At 44.0% G+C, this 24,595-nt stretch overlaps 1 protein-coding gene across 12 annotated transcripts in view; it reads right to left on the bottom strand.

Annotated features, from left to right (window-relative positions):
• ahdc1 (AT hook, DNA binding motif, containing 1) overlaps positions 1-24,595 on the bottom strand; it is a 282,613-nt gene that overhangs the window by 126,159 nt on the left and 131,859 nt on the right. The window contains exon 1 of one of the 12 annotated variants that reach the window (XM_073028310.1): positions 7,282-7,520. The exons of the other annotated variants lie outside the window; for them this stretch is intronic. The gene's annotated coding sequence lies outside the window, so the exon portion shown is untranslated. Of the gene's footprint in view, positions 1-7,281; positions 7,521-24,595 lie in introns of those variants that run through there. 12 annotated transcript variants of the gene reach the window in all.

Below are 24,595 nucleotides of genomic sequence, written 5' to 3'. Positions count from 1 at the left end.
GTTCCTGAATTGCTGAGTGTGTGCCTTCAGGCTTCTGTACCTCCTACCTGATGGTAACAGTGAGAAAATGGCATGCTCTGGGTGCTGGAGATCATTAATAATGGATGCTGCTTTTCTGAGACACCACTCCCTGAAGATGTCCTGGGTACTTTGCAGGTTTGTACCCAAGATCGAGCTGACTAGATTTACAGTAGCCCCTCCATACCAGACAGTGATGCAGCTTGTCAGAATGCTCTCCATGGTACAACTATAGAAGCTTTTGAGTGCATTTGTTGACATGCCAAATCTCTTCAAACTCTATCTAATGAAGTATAGCCGCTGTCTTGCCTTCTTTATGACTACATCAATATGTTGGGACCAGGTTAGATCCTCAGAAATCTTGACACCCAGGAACTTGAAACTGCTCACTCTTTCCACTTTTGATCCCTCTATGAGGATTGATATGTGTTCCTTCATCTTACCCTTCCTGAAGTCCACAATCAGCTCTTTCATCTTATCAGGTTGTTCCTGTGGCACCACTCAATTAGTTGGCATATCTCACTCCTGTACGACCTCTCATCATCACCACCTGAGATTCTACCAACAATGGTTATATCATCAGCAAATTTATAGATGGCATTTGAGCTATGCCTAGCCACACAATCATGTGTATATAGAGAGTAGAGCATTGGGTTAAGCACACACCCCTGAGGTGTGCCAGTGTTGATCGTCAGCGAGGAGGATATGTTATCACCAATCCGCACAGATTGTGGTCTTCCGGTTAAGAAGTCGAGGATCCAATTGCAGAGGCAGGTACAGAGGCCCAGGTTCTGCAACTTCTCAATCAGGATTGTGGGAATGATGGCATTAAATGCTGAGCTATAGTCGATGAACAGCATCCTATTGTTATTATTCTGTAGATTTATTGAGTCTGCCCACAGGAAAATGAATCTCAGGGTTGTGAGTGGTGACCTATATGTACTTTGGTAATAAATTTATTTTGAATTTTGAAATTTTAAAGGCCAACACACTATATGTCTTTTTAACCACCCTATCAACTTGCACAGCCATTCTGAGAAATCTATGGACGTGGACCCCAAGATCCCTTTGTTCCTTCACATTACTCAGAATCCTGCCATTAACCCACCCTGTACTCTGCCTTCACGTCTGACCTTCCAAAGTGAATCACTTTACAATTCTCCAGGTTGATTTCCATCTACCACTTCTCAGCCCATCTCTGTCTACATCCTCTCAATGTCCCGTTATAACCCATGACAACCTTCTACACCATCCACAACACTGCCAACATTAGGGGAGGTTTAAAGTCCAGAATGGGAGGGGGAAGAGCAAATTGTAGAGATGTGGAGGAGTCACAGGAAGGAGGGGATTGCAGAGCAGATACAGAGGCTGTGGAAAAATTTTTAAAACCAGGAACCTGCAGATAAGGGAGTGTTGACTGGTGATTGAAATGGGGGTTAGGATGCAGTTCAACAGAGAACTGCATGAGGGTAGTCAGCAGACAGACTGTGGAAACAGGAGGATTCAGCAGCAGCCAGATTTGGAGGATTTACAGAGGTGAAAATCTGCAGTTTGAGTCAGAGGGCCCTACAGTGTAGAAACAGGTTCTTCAGCCCATCTAGTCCATGCTGAACTGTTACTCTGCTTGGTCCCATTGACCCACACCTGGACCATAGCCTCCACACCCCCCAAACTTCCCTTAAATGCTGCAATTGAACCTGCATCTACCACTTCCACTGGCAGTTCGTTCCACACTCGCACGACCCTTGGAGAGAAGAAGGTTGGAGGCGGTTGAAAGCTAATCCTGGGCTGGAAGTGACACAGTCTTTGTGAACCATCTGTATAGCTGTAGACTGTTGCCAGGGAATTTTTACAGAACCTGCAATTGGAAAAGCTTTACCCCAGAGAAAGTGCTGGAGAGATGGAAAATTCCCACAAGGCAGTCCCCCCAGTGTCCAGCCACCTCCCATTTCTGATCTTCTCTGCCTGACATCAGAGCACCAGCTCCCCAGGCTACCAATATCCTCCGCCATCACTGAATCGTTAGATTGATTACTTTCCGCGCAGTGTGGGTTGAGGCAAAGTTTCCACCAGCCAAGTAGTTGGGAGATGGATTGGCTTGGAAATTTGTTAAGACAACTGCAATAAAGAAACGTGCTGTGCACTTGGAAGGATGGGATAGCCTGCAGGAGAATCACTTTGCACACATTTCTGGATGCCTCAGCACCCTTTAGGAAACTCATCTCTTCAGTGTTTGAGAAGCAGGAAAACAGGGCGATCAACGCTGCGGGGAGGATGGACAGGGTAGCTGGCTTTCTCTGGAGTATAGAGGAGTCACCACTGGACTTACTAAGAGCTGCTTCAGTGGAAAAGCAATGGAAATCAGACCAGAAATGAACATAGATCACAGGACAGTACAGGCCCTTCAGCATAGGATGTTGTGCTGAATTTTGGGCCAACCGTAAGATCAATCTAACCCCTCCCTCCCACATAGACCTCCGTTTTTCTATCATTCATGTCCCTACTACCCAAGGGTTCCCACATCTGACATGTCAGTCCATGGCCTCCTCTAATGCCACGACGAGGCCACACTTAGGCTGGATGAGCAACACCTTATATTCCGTCTGGGTAGCCTCCAGTCTAATGACATGAACATCAATTTCTTGAACTTCCAGTAATTAACCCCACCCCTCTTCACCATTCTCCATTCCCGTTTCCCTCTCTCCTCTCCTTATCTGCCAATCACCCCTGTCTGGTGCTCCTCCCATTTCCATTTCCTCCATGGTTTTCTGTCCTCTGCTATCAGATTCCGCCTTCTGCAGCCCTTAATCTTTTTTACCAATCAATTGTTTGGTATGGGCCCCACAATTCCTAAGAACTTTCTACAGGGGCACAATTGAGAGCATCCTGACTGGCTGCATCACTGCCTAGTATGGGAACTGTACTTCCCTCAATCGCAGGACTCTGCAGAGAGTGGTGTGGACAGCCCAGCGCATCTGTAGTTGTGAACTTCCCATGGTTCAGGATATTTACAAAGACAGGTGTGTAAAAAGGGCCCATAGGATCATTGGGTACCTAAACCATCCCAACCACAATCTATTCCAGTTGCTACCATCCAGGAAGTGGTACCACAGCATAAAAGCCAGGACCAACAGGCTTCGGGACAGCTTCTTTCATCAGGCCATCAGACTGATGAACTCACGCTGACTTGAGTGTACTCTATATTACACTGACTGTTCTATTTATTATAAATTACTATGATCGCACATGGCACATTTAGGTGGAGACATAACATAAAGATTTTTACTCCTCATGTATGTGAAGGATGTAAGAAATAAAGTAAATTCAATTCAATTCTCTATTCTTCTAAATGCAGCGAATCTAGGCCCAGAGCCATCAAACACTCCTCATATGTTAACCTCTTCATTCCTGGGAGCATTCTCACAAGCCTCCTCTGAACCCTCTCCAATGCCAGGACATCCTTTCTTAAGATTATGGAGCCTAAAACTGCTCACAATACAGCAGGCTCAGATTGACCAAAGTTGTATAAAGCCTCACAGTTTCATGAAGAGCAGATGCTGGAAATCCAGAGCAATGCACACAAAATGGTGGAGGTACTCAGCAGGTCTTGTGTTGTGTGTTGCTTAGCATTACATACTGGTTTTTAAATTCTGGTCCTCTTGAGATGAAGGCTAATATTGCATTTGCCTTCCTTACTAGCGGCTCAAAACACTGAGAGAGATGACCAAAAGAGAGAGGTTTTAATGAGGGAAGAGAGCTGGAGAAGACAATGCAAGCATCTGAAAGCTTTGGGGCCCACAGAGTGGTTATTAAATCTGAGGGGCAGCACAGCAGCATGTGGTTAGCATAATGCTTTACAGTATGGGCGACCCAGGTTCAATTCCCGCCGCTGCCCATAAGGAGCTTGTACATTTTTCCTGTGACCGCGTGGGCTTCCTGTGGGTGTTCTGCTTTCCTCCCACAGTCCAAAGACATACTGGGTAGGTTAATTGATCATTGTAAATTGTCCCGTGATTAGACCAACGTTAAATGGGGTTTGCTAGGCAGCACAACTCGAAGGGCTGGAAGGGTCTATTTCGAGCAGTACCTCAATCAATCAATAAATAAGAGGACGGAATTTGAGGTCCTGAGGGGAGATGAGGGAGACGGGGGGGGGGGGGGGGGGAGAGAACATACAAGGACTTGAATGCAGTGGGGGCTAATACCCCTCTTTCTGAGTCAGCGGCAAGCTGGACTGGTAAGTCATTGGTTAAGTGCCTGGGGATGTTTTGGCACTCTGTGAACACAAGTTATTGTTGTTGTCATCCAGCAGAAGGAATAACATGGACAAACTTATCAATCAAACTCTGCAATGAGTGGCAGGGTGGCAGAGTGGCAGGGTGGGAGAGTGGCAGGGTGGCAGAGTGGCAGGGTGGGAGAGTGGTAGGGTGGGAGAGTGGCTGAGTGACAGGGTGGCAGAGTGGCAGGGTGGCTGAGTGACAGAGTGCCAGGGTGGCAGAGTGGCAGGGTGGGAGAGTGGCAGGGTGGCAGAGTGACAGGGTGGCAGAGTGGCAGGGTGGGAGAGTGGCAGGGTGGCAGAGTGACAGAGTGGCAGGGTGGCAGAGTGGCAGGGTGGGAGAGTGGCAGGGTGGCAGGGTGGGAGAGTGGCAGGGTGGCTGAGTGGCTGAGTGACAGAGTGGCAGAGTGGTAGGGTGGGAGAGTGGGAGAGTGGCAGGGTGGCAGAGTGGCAGGGTGGGAGAGTGGCAGGGTGGCAGAGTGGCAGGGTGGCAGAGTGGCAGGGTGGCAGAGTGGCAGGGTTGGAGACTGGCAGGGTGGCAGGGTGGGAGAGTGGCAGGGTGGCAGAGTGGCAGGGTTGGAGACTGGCAGGGTGGCAGGGTAGGTGGGTGGCAGAGTGGCAGAAATGAAGCGTCTTGTGTGCTTGAAAGACACCTGAGAATACAGAGTGGACTTTATCAATGGCATTGAATATCCTTAAATATCAGTACAGTAATAACAAATTAGCTCAACCTAATTATGAGGTGTTAAGACTTCCTATTACTGCTAACAGTTTGAAAACTGAATTCTCTTACCTAGCTTTTATTACAATCTCCTCTCTTTTCCCAGAATAAATCTTGTCCACAGTAGTATAACGTGTTCTCTGAATTTCTAAGGGTGGGATATAAAAGTTGGGGTGAGGTGGATGAGGTTGGGAAGGAGGGGGTTTTATACCCTCTTTTGATAATAAAGAGCCAAATTAAAATTCAGCTGCAAAATTAGACCTCCAACAGTACCACAACCTTGTCAGGATTTGCAGGCTTGTGTGCCTCAACGACCTAGAGAGCTGTACTGGCTGGAGTCAGGGCTTTATGCTTTGGCTGTTGGTAGGGTCACCCACGCCAAACAGGTCAGAGGGTGGAGGCCAGACTAAGAGTGATCCACTGGTCCTCCAGTTCAACTCAGGGCTAACAACCCTGGACTGGTCAAACAGAATTGTTATGGAAACAGCAATGAAGAACCCTTCTGCATCTGAACGCGACGGTACTCCTGAGTCTCCACCCAGGACTTGAGTGACTGACAGTCGTGAAAACTGAGAGGAAGCTACTGACATGATGAACACTGACAGAGAAGGGGGACCTTCACTGGTGCCCTCAATGTCAGTGGCGTAATTGGCAGTAAGTATAAAAACAGAATCTGTGCTCTTGACTGACTCTAAGTTTCCACGTGCACAGGAGAATGGAAAGTGATGCCCACACTAATGCCTCATGAAGTCGAAACCTACATGCCCATTATGAGAGGTGGAAATGGGTAAGGCTGGCCAGCAGGGCTCTGGTGAAGCTGTATAGGCGGATCCCTTGCACAGGGCATACAGTGGATTAGAGAAAGACTGGTGAACTCCAATCATACAGGAGACGGGGGATCAACAATGGCCTTTGCTCTACTGGGAACTAATGGCTGCATTAAGGCCTGGTATGAGAACACCAATGCCTTTGAACGGAAAATCCTACAAAAGGTAGTAGATTCGACCCAGTACATCACAGCCCTCTCAATCATTGAGCACCTCTACATGAAACGCTGCCATAGAAAAACAGCATCCATCATCACCCAGGCCAAGCTCTTTTCTCGCTGCTTCCATCAGGTAGAAGGTACAGGAGCCTCAGGACTCCAACAGGTTCAAGAACAGTTACCACCCCTCAGCTATCAGGCTCCTGAACAAAAGGGGATAACCACACTCATTCTATTTCTGATGTTCCCAGAACAGATGGTCTCACTTTAAGGACTCTTTATCTTGTCATTTCATGCTCTTGTTATTTCTTGCCATCTATCTATCTATTTATTTATTTATATTTGCATTTGCACAGTTTGTTGTCCATTGATCCTGTTTACAGTTACCTTTCCATAGATTTGCTAAGTATGCCCGCAGGAAAAAGAATCTGAGGGCTGTATGTGATAACATGTATGTACTCTGATAATAGATCTTACTTGAACTTTGAAGTAAGTCCTCACTAATATAATGCAGTTGACGAATATCTCGCTTCCTTGGGTACAGTATCTACCATCAGATACATCCCATTTTCCTGTCAAAGGAAGTAAACACAAGGGTCCGTTGTGCAATTAAATCAGAAGACACAAAATAAACAAAATTATTTAACTTCCAGGAGCTTACAGAAATTTAATAGTAATGTTCACCAGAGCATAAAATAATCAAATCTGCCAAGAGGTGTCCTAGACTCTGAGAATGTCCCACACTGTGCTCTGGGAACAACACACAAACTGGCAAACATATCAGCACCGAGCCCAGAGAATTAACTCGCACAGGCTGGACAAGTGTGGAAAATTTACACACAAAATTCCGCAGGTACGTCACACTGAATAATGGCGCAGCAAACTCAATTTGCCCAAGTCTAGACGGTCAGCTTGTTATTTCCGAGGTAGGGAGTACAGCCATACAATCAATATTCTGTAAAGGCAGCTCTTATTCCTCTGACATCACGGCTCTGCGCTGGATGTTTTCTCCATGGCAACGCGGGTCAAAGTGCTGAAAGGGGGAAAAAAGCGGCTCTCCAGTCAGGACTGGAGTATTAAACTGGAACATAACAAAACAGCCTGGCGAATAATGTGCACTCTGGCCAAGGGAGCAAGCTCGGCGCGAGTCATGTGAACGAGGAGGGGTTTCAGACCTCAACAGGAACACCTGCTCACCTTTCACTTCGAGTTCATGATTTACTGACACTCAGAGACTCATCCCCAATCTCCTTCCTTTTTAAAAAAAAATAAAGATCTTACCAAAAGCAGCATCACCTTGCAAGAGTAATTTCGCAAGGACAGCCTCCTTTGAGCCGTGGGCTCAGCATTAAACCACGCTTGCCAGCCCACATGCCCTCACCAGGTCGGTGAACGACTGCTGCCAAATAACGTCCACAAGGCCACGAGGAAGCATCGCGCAGGGGCATGGAATCGAAGTGCAAAATCAAAGCAAAGTCCCTGCCCACAGGAAAGAGCTCTACACTTGGAGAATGCCTCTGTACTTTAAGAAAATCTCTAACAGTACAGGATACCCTTTGAGAACTTGCTTTTGCATATCCCTACTGAATAAGCCATAACCTTGATTCAACCACAGTACAGTACGAACACGTGAACAGCATCAACTGTGTTTTTCTATAGGGACTGTTCCAGTTGCTAAGATACTATTGGCATTGCGAATGGAAATAGGTCAGTAAAACTGAAGAGAGATACAGTGCCACTCCAACCATGCAGCTGTAACAACACAGATCCAAATCCTCTTCAATATTTATTGCCTAGAGTGCAAGCTTCATTCCAACTACTGAGTCTTGAGTGAACTTTGCACTATGTTCCACAGCCCAGCCCACCCCCACAAGGCAAAACTGCTGATGTTATTATTCCTGTGGTTAAGCAAAATTAAACTGAGGCTTGCGCTTGCAACCTAGACTTTATTTTAGGGCTGTTAACAGAAAAGAGGAGGGGAGGAGGCATACATTGAATGGATAGTCAGAGATGTTTTCTCCGGATGGCAGTGCCTAATACGGTGGGGGGGGGGGGATCATTTTAAGGTGATTAGAGCAAAGTATAGGAAGGATGTCTGAGGCAAGCTTTTTGCACAAAGAGTGGCATGGGGCATGGAACGCACTGCCAGGGGTGGTGTTAGAGGTAGAAATATTAGTGATGTTTAAGAGACTTTTAGGTAGGCAGATGGAGGATAGAAAATGGACAGTTATATAGGAGGTGTAGTAGCCAAACCAAAACAATTGCCACTTCCAGCGACCCAACCGATTTGGTATCATGCAAGACGCATCTTCATTCTGATCCTTTGTTAACAGTTGGCAAACAGACAGTCTTGAAGCGATGAAACTTAAATGTACCCAAGTGTAGGCTAAGTGAAATTGAGCCATCAGCAGAAGATACAACATCCACTAGCCCCTAGCTACAAACTGCCGAGAACAAAGCGCGAATATGTGACTTACTTCCTTCGCTTTTAGCATGCTCCCACTCATGTGACTAGTTACCATATTAAATGTGCAGCACAGAACACAATGCAGGTAGAGAACTGATGCATGGCTCCTAGAGGAGGGAAAGGTTCGATTGATCCTGGAGTAGGTTAAGTAGTCGGCACAGCATTGTGGGCTGAAGGGTCTGTATTGTGCCCCATCACTGAAATGTTCCAACAACCAATGGACTCACTTTCAAGGAATTTTCATCTTATGTTCTCAATATTTTATTTTTATTGAGATACAGCGCAGAACAGGCCCTTCCATCCCTTCGAGCCATGCTACCCAGGAGCTTCCAATTTAACCTTAACCTAATTACAGGACAATTTACAATGATCTATTAACCTACCAACCAGTACATATTTGGACTGTGGGAGGAAACCAGAGCACCCGGAGGAAGCACATGTGGTCACAGGGTGAATGTATAAACTCCTCACAGACAGTAGCGGGAATTGAACTCGGGTCGCTGGTACTGTAAAGCATTAATACTAACTGCTACTCTACAGTGCCACCCTTTTTATTGCTTACTTATTTATTATTACTTCTTCTTTTTGTATTAGCACAGTTTGTAGTCTTCTGCACTCTGGATGAAAGCCCTAGCTGGGCAGTCTTTCATTGATTATGTCATGGTTATTATTCTATAGATTTATTGAGTATGCCCACAAGACAATGAATCTCAGGATTGTATATGCTAACCTATATGTACTTTGATAATAAAATTTACTTTGGATTTTCTCTTTGTCTAAAAGAAAAACAGCATTATATTGCACATGAAGTGTTATTTACAAATAAACAGATGCAACTGGCTAAATGCAATCCACATTGTGGACTCGTATTGCTTTATCTTGTAAAAAAAAATTATAAGCTTGTTTTTATTTTACTTGGGACTGCCGTACAGTGCCTCATCAGTTTTCTGTCAATGACATAAAGGTACCTTACAACAGCATCCATTAAAGGTCACCCCTCATTAATTCAATCTGTTGCCTGATACAGTGACCTCAGACACTGATTCACTTTGACAGTTGGGTCCTCACCCCATTAGGATCTGAGTGGAGCAGTCTGGACTGATAATTCCCAGATTTACAAGGTTTGTAGCAATTAATTCAGAAATATATATTTTTAGAAATGATGTCTGGAGGCACAGCATTAGAAACTGTACATATTTATCTGGAATGTTTGTAACGGAAGAACTTGTGAATGGATTCGCATTTCGTTGGAACTTTGGTATACTTGAATAGGCAAAATCAATGCAGATGTTAAATAAAAATAGTTGGCATTTTCATAGAATATTTCGCTGCTTTGGGATGGCACAAAGTGCTTCACAGCAAATGAAGTATTTGACAACTTTTGTCAATGTAATCAGGGATACCAAAGACAAAGATGAGGTAAAGATACAGATAAGATAAAGATTAGCTTCATTTGTCACATGTCAAGAGGGATCAGAATCAGAATCAGGTTTAATATCACTGACATATGTCACAAAATTTGTTGTCTTTGCAGGAGTACAATGTAATACATAATAATATAAAAAAGCTGTGAATTACAGTTAGCAAATATATATATTAAATAGTTAAATTCAATAAGTAGTGCAAAAAATAGAAACAAAGAAGTATTGAGGTAGTGTTCAATGTTCATTCAGAAATTGGATGGCAGAGGGCAAGAAGTGTTCCTGAATTTGTTGAGTCTGTTCCTTCACATTCTTGTACCTCCTTCCAGCTGGTAGCAAAGAGAACAAGGCATGACCTGGATGATGGGGGTCCTTAATGATGGATGCTGCCTTTTGAGGTGAGCAATTTCAAGTTTCTGTGTGTTGATATCTCTGAGGATCTCTCCTGGGCCCAAAATATCAATGCAGTTACAAGGAAGGCACAACAGTGGCTAGACTTCGTAGGAGTTTGGGGAGATTTAGTATGTCACCAAAGATATTTGTAAATTTCTGCGTATGTACCTTGGAAAGCATTCTAACTGGTTGCATCACCGTGTGGTACGGGGAACTGGGAGCCACTGCACAGAATCAAAATAAGCTGCAGTAATTTGTAAACTCAGTGAGCTCCCTCATTGCCACCTGCCTCCCCAGCATCCAGGACATCTTCAAGGAGCGATCCCTCAAAAGGGCGACATCCATCATTATGGACCCCTATCACCCAGGACATGCTCTCTGATGCACCATCAATAACTCACTCTGAGAAGTAAGAAACGAGATATCGGCTTTTATTGACTGGAAGAATGAACAACACTACATCCTGGAGAATGAGGCCGGGCTCAGGCCTCAATCGCCTTTATACAGGGGTCTGTGGGAGGAGCCACAGGAGCAGTCAGCAGGGGTCTGTGGGAGGAGCCACAGGAGCAGTCAGCAGGGGTCTGTGGGAGGAGCCACAGGAGATGTCCAGACAGGTATATGTAGTTCACCACACCCTCTTCTCATTGTTACCATCAGGGCAGAGGTGCAGGAGCCTGAAGACACATACTCAGTAATTCAAGAATTGCTTCTTCCCCTCTGCCATCAGATTTCTGAACGGACATTGAACCCATGAACACTACCCTCACTACATTTATTTCTCTTTTTGCACCACTTATTTAATTTAACTCTTTCAATATACATATTTATAGTATTAATATATAGATGTTTACAGTATTAATTATGTATTGCAATCTACTGCTGTCTTGGCCTGAAACGACTGTTTATTCCTTTCCATAGATGTTGCCTGATCTGCTGAGCTTTTCCATCAGTTTGTTTGTGTTCCTCTGGATCTCCAGCATCTGTAGCAATTCTTGTGTTTAAACTCTGCCTCATTCTCCAATTTTTTTCCTATTGTCCTGCACGTGATTTTCCCTTGAGTGCCTGTCCAATTCTACTTTGAAAACTGTGATCAACTCCCTCCACCCCAGACATACAAAGAGTGTAAGTTCACTCTCCTCTGGAGCTGCCAGGATTAGATGGTATGTGATGTATTGTGTGCAACTCTTTTTATGTCATTTACTGAGGAATCAGTGGGCCACAGGATAGAACCTCATGCACTTATAGGATGTGATTGTACTGGAGAGAATGCAGAGTAGATTCACCAGGAAAATGTCAGGATTGAAGGATTTTACTTATGGGATAGTGGTTGGACAGACTAGGCTTGTTTTCCCTGGACGATGAGGCGAGACCCTGGTAGCACATAAGATTTTAAGAGACCTATGTAGGGTAGATAAGTAGAATCTCTTCTTCCATAGTTGGGAGTAACAAAATCAAGGGGTTAAAGATTAAATGTAAATACAAGAAATGCTGCAGGTGCTGGAAATCCAGAGCAACACACACAAAATGCTGGAGGAACTCAACAGGTCAGGCAGCATCCATGGAAATGAATAAACAGACGACATTTTGCGCCGAGACCCCTCTTCAGGACTGGAAAGGAAGGGGGAAGATGCCAGAACTACATGGTGGGGGGAGGGGAAGGAGGATAGTTAGAAGGTGATAGCTGGATGGGAAAGGTAAAGGGCTGGAGAGGAAGGAATCTGATGGGAGAGGAAAGCAGACTGTAAGAGAAAGGGAAAGACGGGACCCAGGGGAGGTGATAGGCAGAGGTAAGAGGCCAGAGTGGGAAACAAAAGAAAAGGGGAGGGGAGGAAATTTTTTAAGCCAGAAGGAGAAATCAATATTCATATCATCAGGTTGGAGGCTACCCAGATGGAATATAAGGTGTTGCTTCTCCAGATTTAATGGGAGAGGAAGATGTTTCAGAAGAAGCAATTCTTTTTTTTTAAACACACGGCACATTTGATGCCTGCAGATCACTGCCAGAGGAGGTGGTGGAAGCAGATACAATCACTGTCTACAGGAGACATTTAGATCGGCACTTAAATAGGAAAGGCATAGAAGAACATGTTCCTTATGTAGGTGAATGGGATTAGTGTAGATCAGGGGTTTCCCAACCCAGGGTCCTTAGACCGCTTGCTTAATGCAATTGGTCCATTGCATAAAAGAAGGCTGGGAACCCCTGGTGTAGATGGAAAAAAGGTCGGCATAGATATGGTGGGACGAATGGCCTGTTTCAGTGCCGCACATCTTGATCACTTTAATTCAGGGGTTCCCCACCTTTTCTTATGCCATGGACCCCTACCATTAACCGAGAGGTCCATGGACCCCAGGTTGGGAGCCCCTGCTCTAATGCAATGCAGATGCAGTTTCTGAAAACAGAGCGGATAAAGAATCTGAAGAATAAACGACACAGAAGTGTGAAAAGTAAGTGGCAGTCTACATGGAATGTCCTACACTATAATTAATTTATATTAAAATAATTGCTTTAAAAATGATTCAATTAACTTGGCAGCTGTCTGTCTGGGTGGGGTGTCTCACTTCCTGTCCAGTGCCTGAGGTGAAATTTTCAGATAGGTTTACAAACCAGTTCTGTTTCTAACAAATGCAGAATTCTTCAGAAACCTGGCAACTGCTGGGCCTGTACTTGTGAAGTTCTCCCAGCACTTTTATTCTTTCCTCATGTTAGACCCCACCAATGAAATCACAGCTCCTTCACATTAAACTTCATAATTCCTTTAACCCCTCTCACATTCTGCACATGCTCATATTGAACCCATGAACACTACCTCACTACTTTTTTTCTTTTTTCACTACTTAATTTAACTATACACACACAAAAACACACATATACATACACACACCTACTGTGATTTAAAATAATAATAATGTTTTTAGTATAATGTATTGCCATGTTCTGCTATTGTATGTTAACAAATTTCACAACATACTCCAGTGATACTAAACCTGATTCTGACCATCAGGAAGGAGGTACAGGAGTTGAGCCTGAAGACACACACTCAATGATTCAGGAACAGCTTCTTCCCCTCTGCCATTTGATTTCTGGATGGACATTGAACCCATGAACACTACCTTACTGCTATTATTTCTGCACTACTTATTTTAACTTGATAAAAATATATGTACTGCTGCCACATAACTCAAGTTTCACAACATACGCCGGTGATATTGGAAACAGCTCTATTTCCATCTTTAATATCTCTATTTTTCCCTTTCAGGGTTCTTTTGAAGACCCTGACCTGGAGTTCCACACTGACTATAGTTCTTTGTGGGAATGGGACGGGTTCTCAGGGTTTTATAACTGGCTGTTGTTCAGCATGGCAAAGGCTCGACCTAAGAGTTCAGCTCGGATTTGGAGGCCTAGGATCTCGGGCTCTGGAGACAGGCAGATCAATGGTCGGTGTCTCGGACTGGTGCATCATGGGATCTAGAACATCTTTGGCTGTGTGCCCAGAGACTTGAGATCTTTGGGCACAGAGGTTGAAAAAAGCAACGCATCGGACTTTTAACATCATAAACCAGCGAGTTGTTTGTTATGTCTCCCCTCTCGCTGTGAAACGGAGACATCTCTTTCTTCCTTAATAGGGAGAGAGGGAGGGCCTATGGTTTGTCGAATACCAGGTGAACAAGTAGTCTTTGAGTTAACTGCAAGTCTGTGTCTTTGCTATTGCTTAGCTCACACTTGAGTGCTCGGTGGTGGGTGCTTTTTTTTGCCGGTGGGGAGAGGGGGAGATTGTTGCTTGCTGCTGCTTATGTGCAGGAGGGAAGGGAATTGGAGGGGACTTTGAGGTTCTAACATTTCATTGTCGTTCATTCTTTGGGGCACTCCTCTGTTTTCATGGATGGTTGTGAAGTAAAAGCATTTCAGGATGTATTTGTATACATTTCTCTGACATTAAATTGTACCTCTGAAACCGTTGATATTAAACCTCATTCTGATTCTAATTCTAAGGACCACCATCACCTAGGGCACGTATTCTGCTCATTGCTGTCGTCGGAGAAAATGAGGTACAGGAGCCTGTAGACACACACTCAACAATTCAGGAACAGCTTCTTCCTCTCTGTCATCTGATTTCTGAACAGATCTTGAACCCATGAACACCATCTCACTACTTTTTTTCTCTTTTTGCGCTATTTATTTAATTGAACTTTATATATACTTCTTACTGTAATTTACACTTCCTATTATATATTGCACTTTACTACTTCCGCAAAGGCAATAGGCAACCTGATTCTGATTCTGTTATTTGTCAATGAACAATCCTCTAATATTTTGGACCACAAAGACATTGTGCTCAATTGCATTGGGAGCAATCTACCGAAATACTGCTTCTAATTTCAAAGGTTTAAACATGAAAAGTTAGATTTCACTAATTTTACAGACGGTAGAAATCAGGCTGTAGAAATAAAACTGTTAGTGGGGACGAGGCAGAATAACTGTTTGGCACAGAGTAGATGGGCTGAAGGGCCTGTTTCTACGCGGTAGTGCTCTATGATTAATAATTAAGAGGTTACTTCCAATTTTGCAAGTCCTAAGAAGCACCACTAGATACGACAACACAGCAACCAATTACAGTGCACATATATACAGCTAGGATGCCTAAGACTTTTGCACATTTGTCAACATGGAGCAGACAGCGAGTTTGTAAATCTGGTGGGAGCGAAGCACGCCAGGAATAGTGAGGGTGGAGTGCCGTGTAGGAGGTGGCGATAGGTGACAGAGAAGGAGTGTCAGGGACAGTGGGGGGAACGCGGGTGCAGACACACCCAGCCCTGAGACACCAGGCAGGGTCATTTGATTCCAAACAATTGGTTTATTGATCATTACAGAATGTCTCTCTGGTGCTTCCCGCTCCATCCCCTCACCCTTCCCCTCTTCCCAACCATGATTCCCCTCTCCCTGCCCCCTTCCCACTCTCAGTCCACAATAGTGACCCATATCAGAATCAGGTTGATCATCACTCACACATGTCATGAAATTACTGTTTTTGTGGCAGCAGTACAGTGCAATACATAAATTACTACAGTGCTGTGCAAAGGTCTTGGGCACCCTAGCTGTATAAATATGCTTAAGACTTTTGCACACTACTGTTTACTGAGGACAATGTGGATGTGGCTGCTTTAGAAACAAATCACTTTATCTCTGTAACGGTTAGCTCAAAGCACTTTTAACATCGCATGTAGCTCAGCTTGTGACTACTGTCTTCCACAGTCACAAATAAATACTGTCCTCCTTTGTCTAGAGGAAATGATTCTTCCAAAACTGTAAGTGAAAATCTTCTCACTGCCCTAGTATTACAGCCAACATCATCAAAGACCCCACACACCCTGGGCATTCTCCCTTCTCCACTCTCCCATCAGGCAGAAAATACAAGACATTGAAAATATGCACCAGGAGGCTCAAGCCAGCTTCCAACCCACTGTTTTAAACTATTGGAAGGTTCCCTAGTAGTACAGTAAAATGGACTCTTGGCTTCACAATGAACTCAATTATGATCTTGCCACAGGATTGTTTACCTGCACTGCACTTTCTCTGTAAATGTTACACATTATTCTGCAGTGTTATTGTTTTACCTTGTTCGACCTCAAAGCACTGTGTAAGGAATTGATCTGTATCTTGGCATAGGTGCCAATAATTAACCAATACCAATATCAGAATCTAAGCCAAGCAAACATCAATTGTAGTTGGAATTTTTCAAGCTCAATTTTTAGGATAAGTAATAAACACAGATATGAATTTAATCCTAATTACAGGAAATCCCAGGATATGATTGCCCAGCTGACAGAAACCCTTAAAAATGAACAAACATTTGTATGAATAAATTCAAAAGACCAAGTCCTATGAGCACCTAGAGTGGTTTTCTCTCTCTCTCCACGTTCAATAATTGTTCATTCTCATCTCAGGTGACTTTGATGCGATTGGTGAAGGCACAGTATGTTTGCAAAATCAAGTGACATATTTGTATTTTCCAACTTGGGGAGAAATTCCAGAAATGGGTGGCATGAAAGCGTAGCGTAGGGTTCAATACCCAGGCGTACAGGAGTGAGACATATCAGCTAGTTGAGTGGTGTCTCAGCAACAACCTTGTACTCAACGTCGGTAAGACCAAAAAATTGATTGTGGACTTCAGAAAGGTTAGGACGAGGGAGCACACACCAGTCCTCATAGAAGGATCAGAAGTGGAAAGTGTGACCAATTTCATGTTCTTGAACATCAACATCTCTGAAGATTTATCCTGGGCCCAACATATTGATACAGCTACAAAGAAGGCACAACAACAGCTACATTTCATTTGGAGTTTTGGTATGTCACCAAAGAGACTCGTAGATTTCTACAGATGTACCGTGGAGAGCATTCTAACTGGCTGCAACATTGTCTGATATGGGGGGGGGGGGGGGGTGTGCTACAGCATAGGATCTAAATAAGCTGCAGAAGATTGTAAACTTAGACAGCTCCACTGTAGGTACTAGGCTACACTATATCCAGGACATCTGCAAGGAGCAATACCTCAGAAAGGCACCATCCATCAATGAGAAGCCCCATCACCCAGGACATGCCCTCTTCTCATTGCTACCACCATGGAGGAGGTACACGATCCTGAAGGCACTCAACGATTCAGGAATGGTCTCTTCTTCTCTACCATCAGTTTTCTGAATGGACATTGAACCCATGAACACTACCTCACTACTTTTTTATTTTTACTTTTGCACTACTTATTTAGTTTAACCTATTTTATGTAAATATATATATATTTACTGTAATTCAGTTTTTTCCTCTATCATTATGCATTGCATTGTGCTGCTGCTGCAAAGTTAACAGATTTCACAGCATATGCCGATGATTTAAACCTGATTCTGATTCCTACGACTGTCTGTAAAAAGTTTGTTTGTTCGCCCTGTGACCACGTGGATTTTCATCGGGTGCTCCGGCTTCCTCCCATGGTCCAAAGACGTATGGGTTCACATGGCTGTCATTCACTGGAGCAGAAAGACCTTGTACTGTGACGGACCTTCAAATAAAGAAATAAAATAGAATGGGAGCTGCTTGTTACCCAGAAAATCCAGCTCTGGAGTATTGCATATAGTTCTGGAAGTCCTATTCTAGAGATGGTGCAAATGAGGTTTACTGGCAGCCTTCTTAATAAAAAGTCATGTATTCTAAGGAGGGGTTGGATTGTTTTCTTGGGAGTGGTGGAGGCTGAGGGGAGACTTGATAGAAGATTATAAGATTATGAGAGGCATAGACAGAGTAGACAGCCAGTATCTTTTTCCCCCAGAGTGGAAGTGTCTAATGCCAGAAGGCATGCATTCAAGGCGAAAGTGGGGTAAGCTCAAAGGAGAGATGTGGGGCAAGTTTGTTTTATCCAGACAGTAGTGGGTGCCTGGAATGCACTACTGGGAATGGAATAGAAGCAGATATAACAGAGAAGTTTAAGAGGCTCATGGAGAGGCACATGAGTTTGAAGAGAATAGAGCAACATAGACATTGTATGGGCAGGAGAGATTAGCTTAGTTAGGCCTTTAGTTACTAGTTTAATTAGTTCAAGCACAACATTGTGGGGTAAAGGTCCTGTCCTGTGCTGGTTGCTTCACTGTTTGTCAGGTATATTAGCGATTTGGGTTTGGATGAACAATAATGGTTTTGTATTTATCACCCTTGCAGACCAACATTGACAGCCATCACAGACTAGCTAAGTACAGAGTCACCATACTGCATGGAATTAGGTTATTCAACCCTCTTGTCCATGCTACCACAAGGCACCCACCTGTACTAAATCTGTCTTCTAACGCTTGCTCCATCGTCTACAAGGGATAGTCAAATCATCTCCAATTTCTGTATGACAAAGTTTTTGATTAGCAAAGAACAGCCCTGCTGCCTGCATTAGCTAGGTGGCATGGTGCGGCTCTGAACTGAACCGAGCTGAGCTTTATACCACTATTTTGATATTCTATATGTTGTTCGCTTGCTTCTTGCCATTTGTGCAATTTGTTCTTTTTCTTCATGTGTTGACTGTTTGATGTTTTCTTGAACGGGTTCCATGGCATTTCTTTGTTTCATGGCTGCCTGCCGGAGGATGAATCTTAGAGTTGTACTCTGCATGCATACTTTAATAAGAATTAACTTTATTCACCATCTACATTTACATGTATTAGGAATTTGCTGTGGTGTGTTGGTCAAAAAAACAACAGCATTCAACAACTATAAAGAATAATGAATTATATAAAAACAATAAATCAGATATAATTTTTTTAAAAATTAATGTCTCCCTGCTTCTTGATCAGCTACTAGTGTGGAGGGGTGGAGATACATCTCTACCAAAGGAGGTGTAAGGCACTCCATCTGTCCACTAGCCTGCAGGGCACCCCTGGGCAAGGTGTAGCATCTGCTTAGCCCCTTCCCCTCCCCACCTCCGATCAGGGTTATGTGAAGCCACGGGAGCAGGTGGTGGACGGTCGTGTGAACAGCAGGTGCACATCACAAGTCCTGGTTATGTGACCACTGACACCAGGCAGACAATCTCTGAAGACTATTGACAATGGCTGGGGTCACCCATCTTGTAAAGACACTGCCCAGAAGAAGGCAATGGCATAGCAGTTCTGTAGAAAAATTTGACAAGAGCAATCATGGTCATGGAAAGACCATGGTCAACCACGTCATACGACATGGCACGTAATGACGATGACTAACTACCTCTAAGGCTCAACTCTACCATTTGTAATCCCAAATACCAGCACACAATAGAGTGAATCTGTGGGGAACCACACTTGGGAAAAGACAGAAGTGAAGGGTTTCATTTTATCACACTAACAAAGTGCAGAAATCTACTCTAAAACCACATCCAGTGGTCTTATGATTAGCATTCTACACTTGAAAATTCAACTAGCAACTAGTCATTGTATAACATAACCACATCATTGCAAAATCAGTTACCTCAAAATACTGCTTCCTCCCTTCCATGTTCAAGACCACCCAGTTTTTTATTTTTTTATTACATAACTCGGCATGTGGGAGTTATGTAAACACAGACCCCCAACTGCCTCTACAGAGATTCCACACAGTAAAGTACCCTTGAGAGTGCGAAACCAGCTGCCAGCACAAGTGGTGCACAGAAGGTCAATTTCAACTTTTAAGAGAAGTTTGGATTGGTACATGGATGGTAGTGGTATGGAGGGCTATGGTCACGGTGCAAGTCGATGGGAGTAGGCAGATTAAGTGGTTTGGCATGGACTAGATGGACAAAAGGGCCTGTTTCTGTGCTGTTCTTCTTTATGACTATGACTCGCAAGATCATCTGGAAGGAGGGTACCATTGGGAAGGAAGTGCAGGAGCCTCAGAGCCCACACACCAGGTTCAGGAACAGTTATGACCCTTCAACCATCAGGCTCCTGAACCATCATGGATAACTTCACTCACCTCAACTCTGAACTGATTCTACAACCTATAGACTCACTTGCAAGGACTCTACAACTCATGTTCTCAATATTATTTACCTATCTATTTATTTATTATTTGTTAAATTGTAATTGTACCGATTGACTTCTTTGCACATTTGCTGTTTGTCAGTGTGTGTGTGTGTGTGGTTTTTCATTGATTCTATTGTATTTCTTTGTTCTACTGTGAATGTTTGGAAGAAAATGAACCCCAGGGGTAGGATGTGGTGGTATATATGTACATTTACTTTGAAAGGGACTTTACTTGCTCATGTAACAGCAGATTTGGAATTCAGATCCATTTATTCTCGAGCACTTCCTCCAGCTCAAAGGATGCTGAACCATCCAACAGATGGTGAGAACGCTTTTCAATCAAGTGCTTCGCTTGGTACCCATCCGTGACAACTGGGAAATGTGCCCAGAGTGAAGTCAGCCAGCAAGTAGGAAGATAGCAATATAAATGACAGTGGTGGGGAGATGAAGCTGAACTCCTTGGCAATCCAACAATGAATGGTGCAGAACAGTAACAATCAAGGTTATAGAGCCATAGAAAAGTATAGCACAGAAACAGGCCTTTTGGCCTATCTAGACCATGCCACGTCATTTATACTGCCTTCTCCCATCGATCTGCACTAGGACCATAGCCCTTCATACACCTACCAACTATTATCCTATCCAAACTTCTCTTAAAAGTTGAAATCAAGCTTGTATGCACCACTTGTGCTGGCAGCTCTCATCACCCTCTGAGTGAAGAAAACTTCCCTCATGTTCTCCTTAAACTTTTCATTTATCCTTAACCCATGATCTGTGGTTGTAGTCCCACACAACTTCAGCGGAAAAATCCTTCTTGTATTTACCCTATCTATATCCCTCATAATTTTGTATACCTCTATCCTCAATCATCTGCATTCCAAGGAATAAAGTCTTAACCTATTCAATCTTTCCTTTTACCTCAGGTCTTCCAGACCCACCTATATCCTTATAAATTTTCTCTGTACCCTTTCAACCTTATTTGAATTTGCATCTTGTTGAAACCTGATAGAGAGAGGTACATTTGGGGCATTTAAGAGACTCTAAGATGGACACATGGATGATAGAAAAATAGAGAGCTATGTAGGAGGGAAGAGCTTGGAGTGGGTTAAATGCATGGCACAACATCATGGGCCGAATGGTTGTCAGTGGTCGCATCACCAGGAATTCTGCAGATGCTGGAAATCCAGAGCAACACACAAAGTGCTGGAGGATCTCAGTAGGTCAGGCAGCATGAAAATGAATAAACAGTCGATATTTTGGGTTGTGACCTTTCATCAGGACCAGAAAGGAAGGGGGAAGATGCCAGAATAAAAAGGTTGAGGAGGGAAAGGAGGTCTAGCTAGAAGGTGACAAGTGAAGCCAGGTGGGTGGGAAAGATAAAGGGCTGGAGAAGGAGGAATCTGATAGGTGAACCAAAGAAGAAAAAGTAGGAGGGCCCAGGGAGAGTTGGTTGACAGGTGAGAAGAGTAAGAAGCCAGAGTGAGCAACAGAAGTGGAGAGAGGGAGAGAAATTTTTGTTTACCGGAAGGAAAAATCGATATTCATGCCATCAGGTTGGAAGCTAACCAGACCGAATATAAAGTGTTGCACCTCCATCATGAGGATGGCCTCATCTTGGCACAAGGAGGCCATGGACCAACATGTTGGAATGGCAATAGGAATGGGAATTAAAATGTTTGGTCACCAGGAGTTTCCATTTTTGGCAGATGGAACGGAGGTGCCCAATGAAGCAGGTCCCCCAACTTACGATGGGTCTTAGCAACATAGAGGAGGCCACATTGGGAGCACTGGATACAACAGACAACCCCAGCAGATTTGCAGGTGAAGTGTTGCCTCACCTGGAAAGACTGTTTGGGACCCTGAATGGAGGTGAGGAAGGAGGTGAATGGGCAGGTGTAGATCACTTGCAGGGAGGGAATGCCGGGTGGGAGCTTAGTGGGGAGGGATGAATGGACGAGGGAATTATGGAAGGAGCGATCCCTGTGGAAAGCGGAGAGATGGAGGGAGATAAGTATAAGTTTAGTGTGCCGAAGGATTTGTGCTGTGCTGTAATATACTATGTTCTATGAAGCAGCCCAGATAACCAAAAGACCACAAGACATACACATAGCAGAAGTATTAGGCCATTTGGCCTATAACACCAAGGTGCCTCAAGAAGCTTCACAGGGACAAAGCTCAGCACAATCTGATAGCTAGGCATGCTTAGAGGCTGAACTTGAATTTTAAGGATTATCTCAGCAGACCAAAGAGTGAACAAGATTTTCTCTTTGTGTGAGACAGAGAGATTTAAAGAGGAAACTGAAGCAGCTGGAAGCTCTGGCACCATTATTTTTGTCCTTACTTTAGGCGAAGCGCGCACCTATCACGTTAGGTAACGTGATGACATATGCAATTCATGTATTCGTATGTTTAACATACCGTGAATTATTTTTAAAAACAAGAATACTAATCAACCAATTTATATATCTAAGATTAGATAAATATTATTGAAACGTCTAATACCAGAGGGCATACATTGAAAGTGAAGGGGGTTGGTTCAAGTGGGATGTGAGGGGTAAGTTTTTTTTACTCAGAGGGTGGTGGATGTCTGGAATGTGCTGCCTGGTATGGTGGTAGAGGGAAATACATTAGAGGCTCTTAAGAGACGTTTGGATAGGCACAGGAATTTGAGGAAGATGGAGGGATATGGACATGGTGTAGGTAGGAGGGATCAGTGTTTGGGTGTTTCTGATTTGCCTTTTAGCTGGTTCAGCACAATATTGTGGGCTAAATGGCCTGTTCTTGTGCTGTACTCTTTTATTCTGAAATAATATCAAATACACAACAGGAGTATTGGGGACATGTAGAAGTTCTGCACCATTCAGGGTTGGAGGAAGAAGAGGACACATAAATATCTTACAAAGATAGGTAGAGGCTAAAAGAGGACAGTAAATTTAGACCTGTGCTGGGGAAGGGCTTACAGCAGGGGTTCCCAGCCTTTATTATGCACTGGACCCTTACCCAGTAGGTCACCCTTGGGCAAGGTTTAGCACCTACATAGCCCCCCTGCCACCGATCAGGGTCACATGAAGCCATGGGAGCAGATGGTGGACGGTCATATGAGCAGCTGGTGCACATCATAAGTCCTGTTTATGTGACCACTGACGCCAAGCAGACAATCTCTGAAGAGTATTGATAATGGTTGGGGGGGGGGGGGGGGGGTCACCCATCTTGTAAAGACACTGCCCAGAAGAAGGCAATGGCAAACTACTTCTAAAGAAAATTTGGGCAAAAACAACGTCATAAAACATGGTACATAATAATGATGATGACATCAAAACATACAGTGAAATCTGTCGTTTGCATCAAATCAAATCAGCGAGGATTGTGCTGGCAGCCCGCAAGCGTGCCACACTTCCAACGCCAATGTAACATGCCCAGAACTCACTAACCCTAACCTGTACACCTTTTGAATGTGGGAGGAAAGCGAAGCACCCAGAGAAAACTCACACTGTCATGGAGAGAATGCAGGAACTCATTACAGACAGAGGAAGGATTGAAGCCCGATGTTAAGCTAACACTACGCTACCACTCTATTGGTACAAGTAACAAGCCATATAAAGGAGTGAAATACAATTACATAACTTATATATTTCAATGTGGTATTAGATGAAGAAATAACTGAGTTTAGTGAAATCTGTGCAGTTGAAATACACTACATCATCCTCCAATACAGCCAGATTCATGAAAATTCACATCTACTGATCTGGTGGTACGTACCCACCTACTGCTCCATACAGTGGGTACTAATAACGAGTACACTGGGGCAGCATAGTAGCATAGGGGTTAGTGCCAGCAACCCGGGTTCAATTCCCACCGCTGCCTGTAAGGACAGCCTCTCCCCGTGACCACGTGTGCTTCGGTTTCCTCCCACATTCCAAAGACGTACATGTTAGTAGTTAATTGGCCAGATGGGACTAACTGGGCTGCAGGGGCACGCAACCGTGTTGTATCTCTAAATAATTTCCAAGAGAACCACAACCTTGTCATGATTTGCAGGCCTCAATGACCTGAAGAGCTATGCTGGCTGGAGTCAGGGCTTTATGGTAGGGTCACCCATGCCAAACAGTCAAAGGGTAGAGGCCAGACTTAGAGTGGTCCACCTGTCCACCGGGTTCAGGGGTTCAGCTCAGGACTAAATACCCAGACTGGTAAAACAGAACTGTTACGGAAACAGCAATGAAGAATCCTTCTACATCTGAGTGTGACGGTTCCTGAGTCTCCACCCAAGACTTGCATGACTGACAGTAGTGAAAACCAAGATACTGACACGATAAAGGAAGCCCTGAGCACCAGCAGAGATGGAAGACCTTCATTCCTGCCCTAAACGTCAATGGCATAACAGGCAGTAGAGAGAGAGATCTCTAAATAAAAAAAAATTAAAAACCTGCGGATCTCTTTTCTTTTCTGAGTCGAGGTTAAATATTTCACACTATTACTTCACACTTTGAAAGAACTGTATTTGAAGAACCCATTAGCACAGTGAAAACTGAACATCTGCGTTCCACCAAGGTCTCCCCCGAATTAGGTATGGCTAGATTCAACTCTCCTTCAACTTGCAGACTAAGTGGAGTTGCATTCCCCAGGGTCTGAGGACCTAATGGACACTAATTGAAAATAATATTTTGCCACAATTTGGCATCCAGTTTTAAAAGACCCATGATTAAAGATTAGGTTTAGTTGTCGTAGGTACATTGAAACACACAATGAAGTGTAGTTCGATTGCATCAAATCAAATCAGCGAGGATTGTGTGGTGGGGGGCAGCCCACA

The sequence above is a fragment of the Hemitrygon akajei genome, chromosome 24 (genome assembly GCF_048418815.1).
Source record: "Hemitrygon akajei chromosome 24, sHemAka1.3, whole genome shotgun sequence".
NCBI lineage: Eukaryota > Metazoa > Chordata > Chondrichthyes > Myliobatiformes > Dasyatidae > Hemitrygon > Hemitrygon akajei.
Note: the sequence above shows the minus strand (reverse complement) of the source record. Positions and strands in the feature narration are given on the sequence as shown.